Source organism: Telmatherina bonti (genome assembly GCF_933228915.1).
Source record: "Telmatherina bonti genome assembly, chromosome: 8".
Lineage (NCBI taxonomy): Eukaryota > Metazoa > Chordata > Actinopteri > Atheriniformes > Telmatherinidae > Telmatherina > Telmatherina bonti.
In genome coordinates, this window is record NC_136626.1 from 1,240,141 (window position 1) to 1,262,420 (window position 22,280).

At 68.0% G+C, this 22,280-nt stretch overlaps 1 protein-coding gene across 1 annotated transcript in view; it reads right to left on the reverse strand.

The window, feature by feature from the left end:
• palm1a (paralemmin 1a) overlaps positions 1 to 22,280 on the reverse strand; it is a gene marked incomplete at its 3' end in the record, with an annotated part of 261,922 nt that overhangs the window by 38,680 nt on the left and 200,962 nt on the right. The gene's annotated exons all lie outside the window — the stretch shown is intronic.

Sequence of the window (22,280 nt, forward strand, 5' to 3'; positions counted from 1 at the left end):
ACCCCGTCTCCAGTACCGACCCCGTCTCCCCAACCGATCCCGTCTCAAGCACCGATCCCGTCTCCAGTACCGACCCCATCTCCAGTACCGATCCCGTCTCCCCGACCGATCCCGTCTCCAATACCGACCCCGTCTCCCCGGCTGATCCCGTCTCCCCGACCGACCCCGTCTCCAGTACCAACACCGTCTACCCGACCGACCATGTCTCCAGTACCGATCCCGTCTCCCCGACCGACCCCGTCTCCCCGACCGATCCCGTCTCCCCGACCGTCCCCGTCTCCCCGACCGACCCCGTCTCCCCGACCGACCCCGTCTCCAGTACCGACCCCGTCTCCAGTACCGATCCCGTCTCCCCGACCTACCCCGTCTCCAGTACCGATCCCGTCTCCAGTACCGATCCCGTCTCCCCGACCGACCCCGTCTCCCCGACCGATCCCGTGTCCAGTACCGACCCCGTCTCCAGTACCGATCCCGTCTCCAGTACCGATCCCGTCTCCAGTACCGACCCCATCTCCAGTACCGACCCCATCTCCCCAACCGACCCTGTCTCCAGTACCGATGCCGTCTCCAGTACCAACCCCGTCTCCCCGACCGACCCCGTCTCCCCGACCGATCCCGTCTCCCCGACCGACCCCGTCTCCAGTCTCCAGTACCGACCCCGTCTACCCGACCGATCCCGTCTCCCCGACCGATCCCGTCTCCAGTACCGATCCCGTCTCCACAACCGATCCCGTCTCCAGTACCAATCCCGTCTCCAGTACCGACCCCATCTCCAGTACCGATCCCGTCTCCCCGACCGACCCCGTCTCCAGTACCGACCCCGTCTCCCCGACCGATCCCGTCTCCCCGACCGACCCCGTCTCCCCGACCGATCCCGTCTTCAGTACCGATCCCGTCTCCCCGACCGATCCCATCTTCAGTACCGATCCCGTCTCCCCGACCGATCCCGTCTCCAGTACCGATCCCGTCTCCCCGACCGACCCCGTCTCCCCGACCGATCCCGTCTCCAGTACCGATCCCGTCTCCCCGACCGATCCCGTCTCCCCGACCGACCCCGTCTCCCCGACCGATCCCGTCTCCCCGACCGACCCCGTCTCCAGTACCGACCCCATCTCCAGTACCGACCCCGTCTCACCAACCGATCCCGTCTCCAGTACCGATCCCGTCTCCAGTACCGACCCCATCTCCAGTACTGACCCCGTCTCCAGTACCGATCCCGTCTCCCCGACCGATCCCGTCTCCAATACCGACCCCGTCTCCCCGGCTGATCCCGTCTCCCAGACCGACCCCGTCTCCAGTACCAACCCCGTCTACCCGACCGACCATGTCTCCAGTACCGATCCCGTCTCCCCGACCGACCCCGTCTCCCCGACCGACCCCGTCTCCCCGACCGATCCCGTCTCCCCGACCGTCCCCGTCTCCCCGACCGACCCCGTCTCCCCGACCGACCCCGTCTCCAGTACCGACCCCGACTCCAGTACCGATCCCGTCTCCAGTACCGATCCCGTCTCCCCGACCGACCCCGTCTCCAGTACCGATCCCGTCTCCCCGACCGATCCCGTCTCCCCGACCGATCCCGTCTCCCCGACCGACCCCATCTCCCCGACCGATCCCGTCTCCCCGACCGATCCCGTCTTCAGTACCGATCCCGTCACCCCGACCGTTCCCATCTTCAGTACCGATCCCGTCTCCCGACCGATCCCGTCTCCAGTGCCGATCCCGTCTCCCCGACCGATCCCGTCTCCAGTACCGATCCCGTCTCCCCGACCGACCCCGTCTCCCCGACCGATCCCGTCTCCCCGACCGACCCCGTCTCCAGTACCGACCCCATATCCAGTACCGACCCCGTCTCACCAACCGATCCCGTCTCCAGTACCGACCCCATCTCCAGTACTGACCCCGTCTCCAGTACCGACCCCGTCTCCCCAACCGATCCCGTCTCCCCAACCGATCCCGTCTCCAGTACCGACCCCACCTCCAGTACCGATCCCGTCTCCCCGACCGATCCCGTCTCCAATACCGACCCCGTCTACCCGGCTGATCCCGTCTCCCCGACCGACCCCGTCTCCAGTACCAACCCCGTCTACCCGACCGACCATGTCTCCAGTACCGATCCCGTCTCCCCGACCGACCCCGTCTCCCCGACCGATCCCGTCTCCAGTGCCGATCCCGTCTCCCCGACCGATCCCGTCTCCAGTACCGATCCCGTCTCCCCGACCGACCCCCTCTCCCCGACCGATCCCGTCTCCCCGACCGACCCCGTCTCCAGTACCGACCCCATATCCAGTACCGACCCCGTCTCACAAACCGATCCCGTCTCCAGTACCGATCCCGTCTCCAGTACCGACCCCATCTCCAGTACTGACCCCGTCTCCAGTACCGACCCCGTCTGCCCAACCGATCCCGTCTCAAGCACCGATCCCGTCTCCAGTACCGACCCCATCTCCAGTACCGATCCCGTCTCCCCGACCGATCCCGTCTCCAGTACCGACCCCGTCTCCCCGGCTGATCCCGTCTCCCCGACCGACCCCGTCTCCAGTACCAACACCGTCTACCCGACCGACCATGTCTCCAGTACCGATCCCGTCTCCCCGACCGACCCCGTCTCCCCGACCGATCCCGTCTCCCCGACCGTCCCCGTCTCCCCGACCGACCCCGTCTCCAGTACCGACCCCGTCTCCAGTACCGATCCCGTCTCCAGTACCGATCCCGTCTCCCCGACCCACCCCGTCTCCAGTACCGATCCCGTCTCCAGTACCGATCCCGTCTCCCCGACCGACCCCGTCTCCCCGACCGATCCCGTCTCCAGTACCGACCCCGTCTCCAGTACCGATCCCGTCTCCAGTACCGATCCCGTCTCCAGTACCGACCCCATCTCCAGTACCGACCCCATCTCCCCAACCGACCCTGTCTCCAGTACCGATGCCGTCTCCAGTACCGACCCCGTCTCCCCGACCGACCCCGTCTCCCCGACCGATCCCGTCTCCCCGACCGACCCCGTCTCCAGTCTCCAGTACCGACCCCGTCTACCCGACCGATCCCGTCTCCCCGACCGACCCCGTCTCCCCGACCGATCCCGTCTACAGTACCGATCCCGTCTCCACAACCGATCCCGTCTCCAGTACCAATCCCGTCTCCAGTACCGACCCCATCTCCAGTACCAATCCCGTCTCCCCGACCGACCTCGTCTCCAGTACCGACCCCGTCTCCCCGACCGATCCCGTCTCCCCGACCGACCCCGTCTCCACAACCGATCCCGTCTCCACGACCGACCCCGTCTCCCCGACCGACCCCGTCTCCCCGACCGATCCCGTCTCCAGTACCGACCCCATCTCCAGTACCGACCCGTCTCCCCGACCGATCCCGTCTCCCCGACCGACCCCGTCTCCCCGACCGACCCCGTCTCCCCGACCGATCCCGTCTCCAGTACCGACCCCATCTCCAGTACCGATCCCGTCTCCCCGACCGATCCCGTCTCCCCGACCGATCCCGTCTCCCCGACCGACCCCGTCTCCCCGACCGATCCCGTCTCCCCGACCGACCCGGTCTGCCCGACCGATCCCGTCTTCAGTACCGATCCCGTCACCCCGACCGTTCCCATCTTCAGTACCGATCCCGTCTCCCCGACCGATCCCGTCTCCAGTGCCGATCCCGTCTCCCCGACCGATCCCGTCTCCAGTACCGATCCCGTCTCCCCGACCGACCCCCTCTCCCCGACCGATCCCGTCTCCCCGACCGACCCCGTCTCCAGTACCGACCCCATATCCAGTACCGACCCCGTCTCACCAACCGATCCCGTCTCCAGTACCGATCCCGTCTCCAGTACCGACCCCATCTCCAGTACTGACCCCGTCTCCAGTACCGACCCCGTCTCCCCAACCGATCCCGTCTCAAGCACCGATCCCGTCTCCAGTACCGACCCCATCTCCAGTACCGATCCCGTCTCCCCGACCGATCCCGTCTCCAATACCGACCCCGTCTCCCCGGCTGATCCCGTCTCCCCGACCGACCCCGTCTCCAGTACCAACACCGTCTACCCGACCGACCATGTCTCCAGTACCGATCCCGTCTCCCCGACCGACCCCGTCTCCCCGACCGATCCCGTCTCCCCGACCGTCCCCGTCTCCCCGACCGACCCCGTCTCCCCCGACCGACCCCGTCTCCAGTACCGACCCCGTCTCCAGTACCGATCCCGTCTCCCCGACCTACCCCGTCTCCAGTACCGATCCCGTCTCCAGTACCGATCCCGTCTCCCCGACCGACCCCGTCTCCCCGACCGATCCCGTGTCCAGTACCGACCCCGTCTCCAGTACCGATCCCGTCTCCAGTACCGATCCCGTCTCCAGTACCGACCCCATCTCCAGTACCGACCCCATCTCCCCAACCGACCCTGTCTCCAGTACCGATGCCGTCTCCAGTACCAACCCCGTCTCCCCGACCGACCCCGTCTCCCCGACCGATCCCGTCTCCCCGACCGACCCCGTCTCCAGTCTCCAGTACCGACCCCGTCTACCCGACCGATCCCGTCTCCCCGACCGATCCCGTCTCCAGTACCGATCCCGTCTCCACAACCGATCCCGTCTCCAGTACCAATCCCGTCTCCAGTACCGACCCCATCTCCAGTACCGATCCCGTCTCCCCGACCGACCCCGTCTCCAGTACCGACCCCGTCTCCCCGACCGATCCCGTCTCCCCGACCGACCCCGTCTCCCCGACCGATCCCGTCTTCAGTACCGATCCCGTCTCCCCGACCGATCCCATCTTCAGTACCGATCCCGTCTCCCCGACCGATCCCGTCTCCAGTACCGATCCCGTCTCCCCGACCGACCCCGTCTCCCCGACCGATCCCGTCTCCAGTACCGATCCCGTCTCCCCGACCGATCCCGTCTCCCCGACCGACCCCGTCTCCCCGACCGATCCCGTCTCCCCGACCGACCCCGTCTCCAGTACCGACCCCATCTCCAGTACCGACCCCGTCTCACCAACCGATCCCGTCTCCAGTACCGATCCCGTCTCCAGTACCGACCCCATCTCCAGTACTGACCCCGTCTCCAGTACCGATCCCGTCTCCCCGACCGATCCCGTCTCCAATACCGACCCCGTCTCCCCGGCTGATCCCGTCTCCCAGACCGACCCCGTCTCCAGTACCAACCCCGTCTACCCGACCGACCATGTCTCCAGTACCGATCCCGTCTCCCCGACCGACCCCGTCTCCCCGACCGACCCCGTCTCCCCGACCGATCCCGTCTCCCCGACCGTCCCCGTCTCCCCGACCGACCCCGTCTCCCCGACCGACCCCGTCTCCAGTACCGACCCCGACTCCAGTACCGATCCCGTCTCCAGTACCGATCCCGTCTCCCCGACCGACCCCGTCTCCAGTACCGATCCCGTCTCCCCGACCGATCCCGTCTCCCCGACCGATCCCGTCTCCCCGACCGACCCCATCTCCCCGACCGATCCCGTCTCCCCGACCGATCCCGTCTTCAGTACCGATCCCGTCACCCCGACCGTTCCCATCTTCAGTACCGATCCCGTCTCCCGACCGATCCCGTCTCCAGTGCCGATCCCGTCTCCCCGACCGATCCCGTCTCCAGTACCGATCCCGTCTCCCCGACCGACCCCGTCTCCCCGACCGATCCCGTCTCCCCGACCGACCCCGTCTCCAGTACCGACCCCATATCCAGTACCGACCCCGTCTCACCAACCGATCCCGTCTCCAGTACCGACCCCATCTCCAGTACTGACCCCGTCTCCAGTACCGACCCCGTCTCCCCAACCGATCCCGTCTCCCCAACCGATCCCGTCTCCAGTACCGACCCCACCTCCAGTACCGATCCCGTCTCCCCGACCGATCCCGTCTCCAATACCGACCCCGTCTACCCGGCTGATCCCGTCTCCCCGACCGACCCCGTCTCCAGTACCAACCCCGTCTACCCGACCGACCATGTCTCCAGTACCGATCCCGTCTCCCCGACCGACCCCGTCTCCCCGACCGATCCCGTCTCCCCGACCGTCCCCGTCTCCCCGACCGACCCCGTCTCCCCGACCGACCCCGTCACCAGTACCGACCCCGTCTCCAGTACCGATCCCGTCTCCAGTACCGATCCCGTCTCCCCGACCCACCCCGTCTCCAGTACCGATCCCGTCTCCAGTACCGATCCCGTCTCCCCGACCGACCCCGTCTCCCCGACCGATCCCGTCTCCAGTACCGACCCCGTCTCCAGTACCGATCCCGTCTCCAGTACCGATCCCGTCTCCAGTACCGACCCCATCTCCAGTACCGACCCCATCTCCCCAACCGACCCTGTCTCCAGTACCGATGCCGTCTCCAGTACCGACCCCGTCTCCCCGACCGACCCCGTCTCCCCGACCGATCCCGTCTCCCCGACCGACCCCGTCTCCAGTCTCCAGTACCGACCCCGTCTCCCCGACCGATCCCGTCTCCCCGACCGATCCCGTCTCCAGTACCGATCCCGTCTCCACAACCGATCCCGTCTCCACGACCGACCCCGTCTCCCCGACTGACCCCGTCTCCCCGACCGATCCCGTCTCCAGTACCGACCCCATCTCCAGTACCGACCCCGTCTCCCCGACCGATCCCGTCTCCCCGACCGATCCCGTCTCCCCGACCGACCCCGTCTCCAGTACCGATCCCGTCTCCAGTACCGATCCCGTCTCCAGTACCGACCCCATCTCCAGTACCGACCCCATCTCCCCAACCGACCCTGTCTCCAGTACCGACCCGTCTCCCCGACCGATCCCGTCTCCCCGACCGACCCCGTCTCCCCGACCGACCCCGTCTCCAGTACCGATCCCGTCTCCCCGACCGACCCCGTCCCCCGACCGATCCCGTCTCCAGTACCGATCCTGTCTCCCCGACCGATCCCGTCTCCCCGACCGATCCCGTCTCCCCGACCGACTCCGTCTCCAGTACCGATCCCGTCTCCCCGACCGATCCCGTCTCCCCGACCGACCCCGTCTCCCCGACCGACCCCGTCTCCCCGACCGATCCCGACTCCAGTACCGACCCCGTCTCCAGTCCCGACCTCGTCTGCCCGACTGATCCCGTCTCCCCGACCGACCCCGTCTCCAGTACCGACCCCGTCTCCCCGACCGACCCCGTCTCCCCGACCGATCCCGTCTCCAGTACCGACCCCGTCTCCAGTACCGACCCCGTCTCCAGTACCGATCCCGTCTCCCCGACCGACCCCGTCCCCCGACCGATCCCGTCTCCAGTACCGATCCTGTCTCCCCGACCGATCCCGTCTCCCCGACCGACTCCGTCTCCAGTACCGATCCCGTCTCCCCGACCGATCCCGTCTCCCCGACCGACCCCGTCTCCCCGACCGACCCCGTCTCCCCGACCGATCCCGACTCCAGTACCGACCCCGTCTCCAGTCCCGACCCCGTCTGCCCGACCGATCCCGTCTCCCCGACCGACCCCGTCTCCCCGACCGACCCCGTCTCCAGTACCGACCCCGTCTCCCCGACCGACCCCGTCTCCCCGACCGATCCCGTCTCCAGTACCGACCCCGTCTCCAGTACCGATCCCGTCTCCAGTACCGATCCCGTCTCCAGTACCGACCCCATCTCCAGTACCGACCCCATCTCCCCAACCGACCCTGTCTCCAGTACCGATGCCGTCTCCAGTACCGACCCCGTCTCCCCGACCGACCCCGTCTCCCCGACCGATCCCGTCTCCCCGACCGACCCCGTCTCCAGTCTCCAGTACCGACCCCGTCTACCCGACCGATCCCGTCTCCCCGACCGATCCCGTCTCCAGTACCGATCCCGTCTCCACAACCGATCCCGTCTCCACGACCGACCCCGTCTCCCCGACTGACCCCGTCTCCCCGACCGATCCCGTCTCCAGTACCGATCCCGTCTCCAGTACCGATCCCGTCTCCACAACCGATCCCGTCTCCACGACCGACCCCGTCTCCCCGACCGACCCCGTCCCCCGACCGATCCCGTCTCCAGTACCGATCCTGTCTCCCCGACCGATCCCGTCTCCCCGACCGATCCCGTCTCCCCGACCGACTCCGTCTCCAGTACCGATCCCGTCTCCCCGACCGATCCCGTCTCCCCGACCGACCCCGTCTCCCCGACCGATCCCGACTCCAGTACCGACCCCGTCTCCAGTCCCGACCCCGTCTGCCCGACCGATCCCGTCTCCCCGACCGACCCCGTCTCCCCGACCGACCCCGTCACCAGTACCGACCCCGTCTCCAGTACCGATCCCGTCTCCAGTACCGATCCCGTCTCCCCGACCCACCCCGTCTCCAGTACCGATCCCGTCTCCAGTACCGATCCCGTCTCCCCGACCGACCCCGTCTCCCCGACCGATCCCGTCTCCAGTACCGACCCCGTCTCCAGTACCGATCCCGTCTCCAGTACCGATCCCGTCTCCAGTACCGACCCCATCTCCAGTACCGACCCCATCTCCCCAACCGACCCTGTCTCCAGTACCGATGCCGTCTCCAGTACCGACCCCGTCTCCCCGACCGACCCCGTCTCCCCGACCGATCCCGTCTCCCCGACCGACCCCGTCTCCAGTCTCCAGTACCGACCCCGTCTCCCCGACCGATCCCGTCTCCCCGACCGACTCCGTCTCCAGTACCGATCCCGTCTCCCCGACCGATCCCGTCTCCCCGACCGACCCCGTCTCCCCGACCGATCCCGACTCCAGTACCGACCCCGTCTCCAGTCCCGACCCCGTCTGCCCGACCGATCCCGTCTCCAGTACCGATCCCGTCTCCCCGACCGACCCCGTCTCCCCGACCGATCCCGTCTCCAGTACCGATCCCGTCTCCCCGACCGACCCCGTCTCCCCGACCGACCCCGTCTCCCCGACCGATCCCGTCTCCCCGACCGACCCCGTCTCCAGTACCGACCCCATCTCCAGTACCGACCCCGTCTCACCAACCGATCCCGTCTCCAGTACCGATCCCGTCTCCAGTACCGACCCCATCTCCAGTACTGACCCCGTCTCCAGTACCGATCCCGTCTCCCCGACCGATCCCGTCTCCAATACCGACCCCGTCTCCCAGACCGACCCCGTCTCCAGTACCAACCCCGTCTACCCGACCGACCATGTCTCCAGTACCGACCCCGTCTCCCCGACCGACCCCGTCTCCCCGACCGACCCCGTCTCCCCGACCGATCCCGTCTCCCCGACCGACCCCGTCTCCCCGACCGACCCCGTCTCCAGTACTGACCCCGTCTCCAGTACCGATCCCGTCTCCCCGACCGATCCCGTCTCCAATACCGACCCCGTCTCCCCGGCTGATCCCGTCTCCCAGACCGACCCCGTCTCCAGTACCAACCCCGTCTACCCGACCGACCATGTCTCCAGTACCGATCCCGTCTCCCCGACCGACCCCGTCTCCCCGACCGACCCCGTCTCCCCGACCGTCCCCGTCTCCCCGACCGACCCCGTCTCCCCGACCGACCCCGTCTCCAGTACCGACCCCGTCTCCAGTACCGATCCCGTCTCCAGTACCGATCCCGTCTCCCCGACCCACCCCGTCTCCAGTACCGATCCCGTCTCCCCGACCGACCCCGTCTCCCCGACCGATCCCGTCTCCAGTACCGATCCCGTCTCCCCGACCCACCCCGTCTCCAGTACCGATCCCGTCTCCCCGACCGACCACGTCTCCAGTACCGACCCCGTCTCCCCGACCGATCCCATCTCCAGTACCGACCCCATCTCCAGTACCGATCCCGTCTCCCCGACCGACCCCATCTCCAGTACCGATCCCGTCTCCCCGACCGATCCCGTCTCCCCGACCGATCCCGTCTCCCCGACCGACCCCATCTCCCCGACCGATCCCGTCTCCCCGACCGATCCCGTCTTCAGTACCGATCCCGTCACCCCGACCGTTCCCATCTTCAGTACCGATCCCGTCTCCCGACCGATCCCGTCTCCAGTGCCGATCCCGTCTCCCCGACCGATCCCGTCTCCCCGACCGTCCCCGTCTCCCCGACCGACCCCGTCTCCCCGACCGATCCCGTCTCCCCGACCGACCCGGTCTGCCCGACCGATCCCGTCTTCAGTACCGATCCCGTCACCCCGACCGTTCCCATCTTCAGTACCGATCCCGTCTCCCCGACCGATCCCGTCTCCAGTGCCGATCCCGTCTCCCCGACCGATCCCGTCTCCAGTACCGATCCCGTCTCCCCGACCGACCCCCTCTCCCCGACCGATCCCGTCTCCCCGACCGACCCCGTCTCCAGTACCGACCCCATATCCAGTACCGACCCCGTCTCACAAACCGATCCCGTCTCCAGTACCGATCCCGTCTCCAGTACCGACCCCATCTCCAGTACTGACCCCGTCTCCAGTACCGACCCCGTCTGCCCAACCGATCCCGTCTCAAGCACCGATCCCGTCTCCAGTACCGACCCCATCTCCAGTACCGATCCCGTCTCCCCGACCGATCCCGTCTCCAGTACCGACCCCGTCTCCCCGACCGACCCCGTCTCCAGTACCAACACCGTCTACCCGACCGACCATGTCTCCAGTACCGATCCCGTCTCCCCGACCGACCCCGTCTCCCCGACCGATCCCGTCTCCCCGACCGTCCCCGTCTCCCCGACCGACCCCGTCTCCAGTACCGACCCCGTCTCCAGTACCGATCCCGTCTCCAGTACCGATCCCGTCTCCCCGACCCACCCCGTCTCCAGTACCGATCCCGTCTCCAGTACCGATCCCGTCTCCCCGACCGACCCCGTCTCCCCGACCGATCCCGTCTCCAGTACCGACCCCGTCTCCAGTACCGATCCCGTCTCCAGTACCGATCCCGTCTCCAGTACCGACCCCATCTCCAGTACCGACCCCATCTCCCCAACAGACCCTGTCTCCAGTACCGATGCCGTCTCCAGTACCGACCCCGTCTCCCCGACCGACCCCGTCTCCCCGACCGATCCCGTCTCCCCGACCGACCCCGTCTCCAGTCTCCAGTACCGACCCCGTCTACCCGACCGATCCCGTCTCCCCGACCGACCCCGTCTCCCCGACCGATCCCGTCTCCAGTACCGATCCCGTCTCCACAACCGATCCCGTCTCCAGTACCAATCCCGTCTCCAGTACCGACCCCATCTCCAGTACCAATCCCGTCTCCCCGACCGACCCCGTCTCCAGTACCGACCCCGTCTCCCCGACCGATCCCGTCTCCCCGACCGACCCCGTCTCCACAACCGATCCCGTCTCCACGACCGACCCCGTCTCCCCGACCGACCCCGTCTCCCCGACCGATCCCGTCTCCAGTACCGACCCCATCTCCAGTACCGACCCGTCTCCCCGACCGATCCCGTCTCCCCGACCGACCCCGTCTCCCCGACCGACCCCGTCTCCCCGACCGATCCCGTCTCCAGTACCGACCCCATCTCCAGTACCGATCCCGTCTCCCCGACCGATCCCGTCTCCCCGACCGATCCCGTCTCCCCGACCGACCCCGTCTCCCCGACCGATCCCGTCTCCCCGACCGACCCGGTCTGCCCGACCGATCCCGTCTTCAGTACCGATCCCGTCACCCCGACCGTTCCCATCTTCAGTACCGATCCCGTCTCCCCGACCGATCCCGTCTCCAGTGCCGATCCCGTCTCCCCGACCGATCCCGTCTCCAGTACCGATCCCGTCTCCCCGACCGACCCCCTCTCCCCGACCGATCCCGTCTCCCCGACCGACCCCGTCTCCAGTACCGACCCCATATCCAGTACCGACCCCGTCTCACCAACCGATCCCGTCTCCAGTACCGATCCCGTCTCCAGTACCGACCCCATCTCCAGTACTGACCCCGTCTCCAGTACCGACCCCGTCTCCCCAACCGATCCCGTCTCAAGCACCGATCCCGTCTCCAGTACCGACCCCATCTCCAGTACCGATCCCGTCTCCCCGACCGATCCCGTCTCCAATACCGACCCCGTCTCCCCGGCTGATCCCGTCTCCCCGACCGACCCCGTCTCCAGTACCAACACCGTCTACCCGACCGACCATGTCTCCAGTACCGATCCCGTCTCCCCGACCGACCCCGTCTCCCCGACCGATCCCGTCTCCCCGACCGTCCCCGTCTCCCCGACCGACCCCGTCTCCCCGACCGACCCCGTCTCCAGTACCGACCCCGTCTCCAGTACCGATCCCGTCTCCCCGACCGACCCCGTCTCCAGTACCGATCCCGTCTCCAGTACCGATCCCGTCTCCAGTACCGACCCCATCTCCAGTACCGACCCCATCTCCCCAACCGACCCTGTCTCCAGTACCGATGCCGTCTCCAGTACCAACCCCGTCTCCCCGACCGACCCCGTCTCCCCGACCGATCCCGTCTCCCCGACCGACCCCGTCTCCAGTCTCCAGTACCGACCCCGTCTACCCGACCGATCCCGTCTCCCCGACCGATCCCGTCTCCAGTACCGATCCCGTCTCCACAACCGATCCCGTCTCCAGTACCAATCCCGTCTCCAGTACCGACCCCATCTCCAGTACCGATCCCGTCTCCCCGACCGACCCCGTCTCCAGTACCGACCCCGTCTCCCCGACCGATCCCGTCTCCCCGACCGACCCCGTCTCCCCGACCGATCCCGTCTTCAGTACCGATCCCGTCTCCCCGACCGATCCCATCTTCAGTACCGATCCCGTCTCCCCGACCGATCCCGTCTCCAGTACCGATCCCGTCTCCCCGACCGACCCCGTCTCCCCGACCGATCCCGTCTCCAGTACCGATCCCGTCTCCCCGACCGATCCCGTCTCCCCGACCGACCCCGTCTCCCCGACCGATCCCGTCTCCCCGACCGACCCCGTCTCCAGTACCGACCCCATCTCCAGTACCGACCCCGTCTCACCAACCGATCCCGTCTCCAGTACCGATCCCGTCTCCAGTACCGACCCCATCTCCAGTACTGACCCCGTCTCCAGTACCGATCCCGTCTCCCCGACCGATCCCGTCTCCAATACCGACCCCGTCTCCCCGGCTGATCCCGTCTCCCAGACCGACCCCGTCTCCAGTACCAACCCCGTCTACCCGACCGACCATGTCTCCAGTACCGATCCCGTCTCCCCGACCGACCCCGTCTCCCCGACCGACCCCGTCTCCCCGACCGATCCCGTCTCCCCGACCGTCCCCGTCTCCCCGACCGACCCCGTCTCCAGTACCGACCCCGACTCCAGTACCGATCCCGTCTCCAGTACCGATCCCGTCTCCCCGACCCACCCCGTCTCCAGTACCGATCCCGTCTCCAGTACCGATCCCGTCTCCCCGACCGACCCCGTCTCCCCGACCGATCCCGTCTCCAGTACCGATCCCGTCTCCCCGACCCACCCCGTCTCCAGTACCGATCCCGTCTCCCCGACCGATCCCATCTCCAGTACCGACCCCATCTCCAGTACCGATCCCGTCTCCCCGACCGACCCCATCTCCAGTACCGATCCCGTCTCCCCGACCGATCCCGTCTCCCCGACCGATCCCGTCTCCCCGACCGACCCCATCTCCCCGACCGATCCCGTCTCCCCGACCGATCCCGTCTTCAGTACCGATCCCGTCACCCCGACCGTTCCCATCTTCAGTACCGATCCCGTCTCCCGACCGATCCCGTCTCCAGTGCCGATCCCGTCTCCCCGACCGATCCCGTCTCCAGTACCGATCCCGTCTCCCCGACCGACCCCGTCTCCCCGACCGATCCCGTCTCCCCGACCGACCCCGTCTCCAGTACCGACCCCATATCCAGTACCGACCCCGTCTCACCAACCGATCCCGTCTCCAGTACCGATCCCGTCTCCAGTACCGACCCCATCTCCAGTACTGACCCCGTCTCCAGTACCGACCCCGTCTCCCCAACCGATCCCGTCTCAAGCACCGATCCCGTCTCCAGTACCGACCCCACCTCCAGTACCGATCCCGTCTCCCCGACCGATCCCGTCTCCAATACCGACCCCGTCTACCCGGCTGATCCCGTCTCCCCGACCGACCCCGTCTCCAGTACCAACCCCGTCTACCCGACCGACCATGTCTCCAGTACCGATCCCGTCTCCCCGACCGACCCCGTCTCCCCGACCGATCCCGTCTCCCCGACCGTCCCCGTCTCCCCGACCGACCCCGTCTCCCCGACCGACCCCGTCACCAGTACCGACCCCGTCTCCAGTACCGATCCCGTCTCCAGTACCGATCCCGTCTCCCCGACCCACCCCGTCTCCAGTACCGATCCCGTCTCCAGTACCGATCCCGTCTCCCCGACCGACCCCGTCTCCCCGACCGATCCCGTCTCCAGTACCGACCCCGTCTCCAGTACCGATCCCGTCTCCAGTACCGATCCCGTCTCCAGTACCGACCCCATCTCCAGTACCGACCCCATCTCCCCAACCGACCCTGTCTCCAGTACCGATGCCGTCTCCAGTACCGACCCCGTCTCCCCGACCGACCCCGTCTCCCCGACCGATCCCGTCTCCCCGACCGACCCCGTCTCCAGTCTCCAGTACCGACCCCGTCTCCAGTCTCCCCGACCGATCCCGTCTCCAGTACCGATCCCGTCTCCACAACCGATCCCGTCTCCACGACCGACCCCGTCTCCCCGACTGACCCCGTCTCCCCGACCGATCCCGTCTCCAGTACCGACCCCATCTCCAGTACCGACCCCGTCTCCCCGACCGATCCCGTCTCCCCGACCGATCCCGTCTCCCCGACCGACCCCGTCTCCAGTACCGATCCCGTCTCCAGTACCGATCCCGTCTCCAGTACCGACCCCATCTCCAGTACCGACCCCATCTCCCCAACCGACCCTGTCTCCCCGACCGATCCCGTCTCCCCGACCGACCCCGTCTCCAGTACCGACCCCATATCCAGTACCGACCCCGTCTCACCAACCGATCCCGTCTCCCCGACCGATCCCGTCTTCAGTACCGATCCCGTCACCCCGACCGTTCCCATCTTCAGTACCGATCCCGTCTCCCGACCGATCCCGTCTCCAGTGCCGATCCCGTCTCCCCGACCGATCCCGTCTCCAGTACCGATCCCGTCTCCCCGACCGACCCCGTCTCCCCGACCGATCCCGTCTCCCCGACCGACCCCGTCTCCAGTACCGACCCCATATCCAGTACCGACCCCGTCTCACCAACCGATCCCGTCTCCAGTACCGATCCCGTCTCCAGTACCGACCCCATCTCCAGTACTGACCCCGTCTCCAGTACCGACCCCGTCTCCCCAACCGATCCCGTCTCAAGCACCGATCCCGTCTCCAGTACCGACCCCACCTCCAGTACCGATCCCGTCTCCCCGACCGATCCCGTCTCCAATACCGACCCCGTCTACCCGGCTGATCCCGTCTCCCCGACCGACCCCGTCTCCAGTACCAACCCCGTCTACCCGACCGACCATGTCTCCAGTACCGATCCCGTCTCCCCGACCGACCCCGTCTCCCCGACCGATCCCGTCTCCCCGACCGTCCCCGTCTCCCCGACCGACCCCGTCTCCCCGACCGACCCCGTCACCAGTACCGACCCCGTCTCCAGTACCGATCCCGTCTCCAGTACCGATCCCGTCTCCCCGACCCACCCCGTCTCCAGTACCGATCCCGTCTCCAGTACCGATCCCGTCTCCCCGACCGACCCCGTCTCCCCGACCGATCCCGTCTCCAGTACCGACCCCGTCTCCAGTACCGATCCCGTCTCCAGTACCGATCCCGTCTCCAGTACCGACCCCATCTCCAGTACCGACCCCATCTCCCCAACCGACCCTGTCTCCAGTACCGATGCCGTCTCCAGTACCGACCCCGTCTCCCCGACCGACCCCGTCTCCCCGACCGATCCCGTCTCCCCGACCGACCCCGTCTCCAGTCTCCAGTACCGACCCCGTCTCCAGTCTCCCCGACCGATCCCGTCTCCAGTACCGATCCCGTCTCCACAACCGATCCCGTCTCCACGACCGACCCCGTCTCCCCGACTGACCCCGTCTCCCCGACCGATCCCGTCTCCAGTACCGACCCCATCTCCAGTACCGACCCCGTCTCCCCGACCGATCCCGTCTCCCCGACCGATCCCGTCTCCCCGACCGACCCCGTCTCCAGTACCGATCCCGTCTCCAGTACCGATCCCGTCTCCAGTACCGACCCCATCTCCAGTACCGACCCCATCTCCCCAACCGACCCTGTCTCCAGTACCGACCCGTCTCCCCGACCGATCCCGTCTCCCCGACCGACCCCGTCTCCCCGACCGACCCCGTCTCCCCGACCGACCCCGTCTCCAGTACCGATCCCGTCTCCCCGACCGACCCCGTCCCCCGACCGATCCCGTCTCCAGTACCGATCCTGTCTCCCCGACCGATCCCGTCTCCCCGACCGATCCCGTCTCCCCGACCGACTCCGTCTCCAGTACCGATCCCGTCTCCCCGACCGATCCCGTCTCCCCGACCGACCCCGTCTCCCCGACCGACCACGTCTCCCCGACCGATCCCGACTCCAGTACCGACCCCGTCTCCAGTCCCGACCTCGTCTGCCCGACTGATCCCGTCTCCCCGACCGACCCCGTCTCCAGTACCGACCCCGTCTCCCCGACCGACCCCGTCTCCCCGACCGATCCCGTCTCCAGTACCGACCCCGTCTCCAGTACCGACCCCGTCTCCAGTACCGATCCCGTCTCCCCGACCGACCCCGTCCCCCGACCGATCCCGTCTCCAGTACCGATCCTGTCTCCCCGACCGATCCCGTCTCCCCGACCGACTCCGTCTCCCCGACCGATCCCGTCTCCCCGACCGACCCCGTATCCCCGACCGACCCCGTCTCCCCGACCGATCCCGACTCCAGTACCGACCCCGTCTCCAGTCCCGACCCCGTCTGCCCGACCGATCCCGTCTCCCCGACCGACCCCGTCTCCCCGACCGACCCCGTCTCCAGTACCGACCCCGTCTCCCCGACCGACCCCGTCTCCCCGACCGATCCCGTCTCCAGTACCGACCCCGTCTCCAGTACCGATCCCGTCTCCAGTACCGATCCCGTCTCCAGTACCGACCCCATCTCCAGTACCGACCCCATCTCCCCAACCGACCCTGTCTCCAGTACCGATGCCGTCTCCAGTACCGACCCCGTCTCCCCGACCGACCCCGTCTCCCCGACCGATCCCGTCTCCCCGACCGACCCCGTCTCCAGTCTCCAGTACCGACCCCGTCTACCCGACCGATCCCGTCTCCCCGACCGATCCCGTCTCCAGTACCGATCCCGTCTCCACAACCGATCCCGTCTCCACGACCGACCCCGTCTCCCCGACTGACCCCGTCTCCCCGACCGATCCCGTCTCCAGTACCGATCCCGTCTCCAGTACCGATCCCGTCTCCACAACCGATCCCGTCTCCACGACCGACCCCGTCTCCCCGACCGACCCCGTCCCCCGACCGATCCCGTCTCCAGTACCGATCCTGTCTCCCCGACCGATCCCGTCTCCCCGACCGATCCCGTCTCCCCGACCGACTCCGTCTCCAGTACCGATCCCGTCTCCCCGACCGATCCCGTCTCCCCGACCGACCCCGTCTCCCCGACCGATCCCGACTCCAGTACCGACCCCGTCTCCAGACCCGACCCCGTCTGCCCGACCGATCCCGTCTCCCCGACCGACCCCGTCTCCCCGACCGACCCCGTCTCCCCGACCGACCCCGTCACCAGTACCGACCCCGTCTCCAGTACCGATCCCGTCTCCCCGACCCACCCCGTCTCCAGTACCGATCCCGTCTCCAGTACCGATCCCGTCTCCCCGACCGACCCCGTCTCCCCGACCGATCCCGTCTCCAGTACCGACCCCGTCTCCAGTACCGATCCCGTCTCCAGTACCGATCCCGTCTCCAGTACCGACCCCATCTCCAGTACCGACCCCATCTCCCCAACCGACCCTGTCTCCAGTACCGATGCCGTCTCCAGTACCGACCCCGTCTCCCCGACCGACCCCGTCTCCCCGACCGATCCCGTCTCCCCGACCGACCCCGTCTCCAGTCTCCAGTACCGACCCCGTCTCCCCGACCGATCCCGTCTCCCCGACCGATCCCGTCTCCAGTACCGATCCCGTCTCCACAACCGATCCCGTCTCCACGACCGACCCCGTCTCCCCGACTGACCCCGTCTCCCCGACCGATCCCGTCTCCAGTACCGACCCCATCTCCAGTACCGACCCCGTCTCCCCGACCGATCCCGTCTCCCCGACCGATCCCGTCTCCAGTACCAATCCCGTCTCCAGTACCGATCCCGTCTCCAGTACCGACCCCATCTCCAGTACCGACCCCATCTCCCCAACCGACCCTGTCTCCAGTACCGACCCGTCTCCCCGACCGATCCCGTCTCCCCGACCGACCCCGTCTCCCCGACCGACCCCGTCTCCCCGACCGACCCCGTCTCCAGTACCGATCCCGTCTCCCCGACCGACCCCGTCCCCCGACCGATCCCGTCTCCAGTACCGATCCTGTCTCCCCGACCGATCCCGTCTCCCCGACCGATCCCGTCTCCCCGACCGACTCCGTCTCCAGTACCGATCCCGTCTCCCCGACCGACCCCGTCTCCCCGACCGATCCCGACTCCAGTACCGACCCCGTCTCCAGTCCCGACCCCGTCTGCCCGACCGATCCCGTCTCCCCGACCGACCCCGTCTCCAGTACCGACCCCGTCTCCCCGACCGACCCCGTCTCCCCGACCGATCCCGTCTCCAGTACCGATCCCGTCTCCAGTACCGACCCCGTCTCCAGTACCGATCCCGTCTCCCCGACCGACCCCGTCCCCCGACCGATCCCGTCTCCAGTACCGATCCTGTCTCCCCGACCGATCCCGTCTCCCCGACCGATCCCGTCTCCCCGACCGACTCCGTCTCCAGTACCGATCCCGTCTCCCCGACCGATCCCGTCTCCCCGACCGACCCCGTCTCCCCGACCGATCCCGACTCCAGTACCGACCCCCGTCTCCAGTCCCGACCCCGTCTGCCCGACCGATCCCGTCTCCAGTACCGATCCCGTCTCCCCGACCGACCCCGTCTCCCCGACCGATCCCGTCTCCAGTACCGATCCCGTCTCCCCGACCGACCCCGTCTCCCCGACCGACCCCGTCTCCCCGACCGATCCCGTCTCCCCGACCGACCCCGTCTCCAGTACCGACCCCATCTCCAGTACCGACCCCGTCTCACCAACCGATCCCGTCTCCAGTACCGATCCCGTCTCCAGTACCGACCCCATCTCCAGTACTGACCCCGTCTCCAGTACCGATCCCGTCTCCCCGACCGATCCCGTCTCCAATACCGACCCCGTCTCCCCGGCTGATCCCGTCTCCCAGACCGACCCCGTCTCCAGTACCAACCCCGTCTACCCGACCGACCATGTCTCCAGTACCGATCCCGTCTCCCCGACCGACCCCGTCTCCCCGACCGACCCCGTCTCCCCGACCGACCCCGTCTCCCCGACCGATCCCACCTCCCCGACCGACCCCGTCTCCCCGACCGACCCCATCTCCAGTACTGACCCCGTCTCCAGTACCGATCCCGTCTCCCCGACCGATCCCGTCTCCAATACCGACCCCGTCTCCCCGGCTGATCCCGTCTCCCAGACCGACCCCGTCTCCAGTACCGACCCCGTCTACCCGACCGACCATGTCTCCAGTACCGATCCCGTCTCCCCGACCGACCCCGTCTCCCCGACCGACCCCGTCTCCCCGACCGACCCCGTCTCCCCGACCGATCCCACCTCCCCGACCGACCCCGTCTCCCCGACCGACCCCGTCTCCAGTACTGACCCCGTCTCCAGTACCGATCCCGTCTCCCCGACCGATCCCGTCTCCAATACCGACCCCGTCTCCCCGGCTGATCCCGTCTCCCAGACCGACCCCGTCTCCAGTACCAACCCCGTCTACCCGACCGACCATGTCTCCAGTACCGATCCCGTCTCCCCGACCGACCCCGTCTCCCCGACCGTCCCCGTCTCCCCGACCGACCCCGTCTCCCCGACCGACCCCGTCTCCAGTACCGACCCCGTCTCCAGTACCGATCCCGTCTCCAGTACCGATCCCGTCTCCCCGACCCACCCCGTCTCCAGTACCGATCCCGTCTCCCCGACCGACCCCGTCTCCCCGACCGATCCCGTCTCCAGTACCGATCCCGTCTCCCCGACCCACCCCGTCTCCAGTACCGATCCCGTCTCCCCGACCGACCACGTCTCCAGTACCGACCCCGTCTCCCCGACCGATCCCATCTCCAGTACCGACCCCATCTCCAGTACCGATCCCGTCTCCCCGACCGACCCCATCTCCAGTACCGATCCCGTCTCCCCGACCGATCCCGTCTCCCCGACCGATCCCGTCTCCCCGACCGACCCCATCTCCCCGACCGATCCCGTCTCCCCGACCGATCCCGTCTTCAGTACCGATCCCGTCACCCCGACCGTTCCCATCTTCAGTACCGATCCCGTCTCCAGTGCCGATCCCGTCTCCCCGACCGATCCCGTCTCCAGTACCGATCCCGTCTCCCCGACCGACCCCGTCTCACCGACCGATCCCGTCTCCCCGACTGACCCCGTCTCCAGTACCGATCCCGTCTCCCCGACCGACCCCGTCTCCCCGACCGATCCCGTCTCCCCGACCGACCCCGTCTCCAGTACCGACCCCATATCCAGTACCGACCCCGTCTCACCAACCGATCCCGTCTCCAGTACCGATCCCGTCTCCAGTACCGACCCCATCTCCAGTACTGACCCCGTCTCCAGTACCGACCCCGTCTCCCCAACCGATCCCGTCTCAAGCACCGATCCCGTCTCCAGTACCGACCCCACCTCCAGTACCGATCCCGTCTCCCCGACCGATCCCGTCTCCAATACCGACCCCGTCTACCCGGCTGATCCCGTCTCCCCGACCGACCCCGTCTCCAGTACCAACCCCGTCTACCCGACCGACCATGTCTCCAGTACCGATCCCGTCTCCCCGACCGACCCCGTCTCCCCGACCGATCCCGTCTCCCCGACCGTCCCCGTCTCCCCGACCGACCCCGTCTCCCCGACCGACCCCCGTCACCAGTACCGACCCCGTCTCCAGTACCGATCCCGTCTCCAGTACCGATCCCGTCTCCCCGACCCACCCCGTCTCCAGTACCGATCCCGTCTCCAGTACCGATCCCGTCTCCCCGACCGACCCCGTCTCCCCGACCAATCCCGTCTCCAGTACCGACCCCCGTCTCCAGTACCGATCCCGTCTCCAGTACCGATCCCGTCTCCAGTACCGACCCCATCTCCAATACCGACCCCATCTCCCCAACCGACCCTGTCTCCAGTACCGATGCCGTCTCCAGTACCGACCCCGTCTCCCCGACCGACCCCGTCTCCCCGACCGATCCCGTCTCCCCGACCGACCCCGTCTCCAGTCTCCAGTACCGACCCCGTCTCCCCGACCGATCCCGTCTCCCCGACCGATCCCGTCTCCAGTACCGATCCCGTCTCCACAACCGATCCCGTCTCCACGACCGACCCCGTCTCCCCGACTGACCCCGTCTCCCCGACCGATCCCGTCTCCAGTACCGACCCCATCTCCAGTACCGACCCCGTCTCCCCGACCGATCCCGTCTCCCCGACCGATCCCGTCTCCCCGACCGACCCCGTCTCCAGTACCGATCCCGTCTCCAGTACCGATCCCGTCTCCAGTACCGACCCCATCTCCAGTACCGACCCCATCTCCCCAACCGACCCTGTCTCCAGTACCGACCCGTCTCCCCGACCGATCCCGTCTCCCCGACCGACCCCGTCTCCCCGACCGACCCCGTCTCCAGTACCGATCCCGTCTCCCCGACCGACCCCGTCCCCCGACCGATCCCGTCTCCAGTACCGATCCTGTCTCCCCGACCGATCCCGTCTCCCCGACCGATCCCGTCTCCCCGACCGACCCCGTCTCCCCGACCGACCCCGTCTCCCCATACGATCCCGACTCCAGTACCGACCCCGTCTCCAGTCCCGACCCCGTCTGCCCGACCGATCCCGTCTCCCCGACCGACCCTGTGTCCCCGACCGACCCCGTCTCCAGTACCGACCCCGTCTCCCCGACCGACCCCGTCTCCCCGACCGATCCCGTCTCCAGTACCGACCCCGTCTCCAGTACCGACCCCGTCTCCAGTACCGATCCCGTCTCCCCGACCGACCCCGTCCCCCGACCGATCCCGTCTCCAGTACCGATCCTGTCTCCCCGACCGATCCCGTCTCCCCGACCGATCCCGTCTCCCCGACCGACTCCGTCTCAAGTACCGATCCCGTCTCCCCGACCGATCCCGTCTCCCCGACCGACCCCGTCTCCCCGAC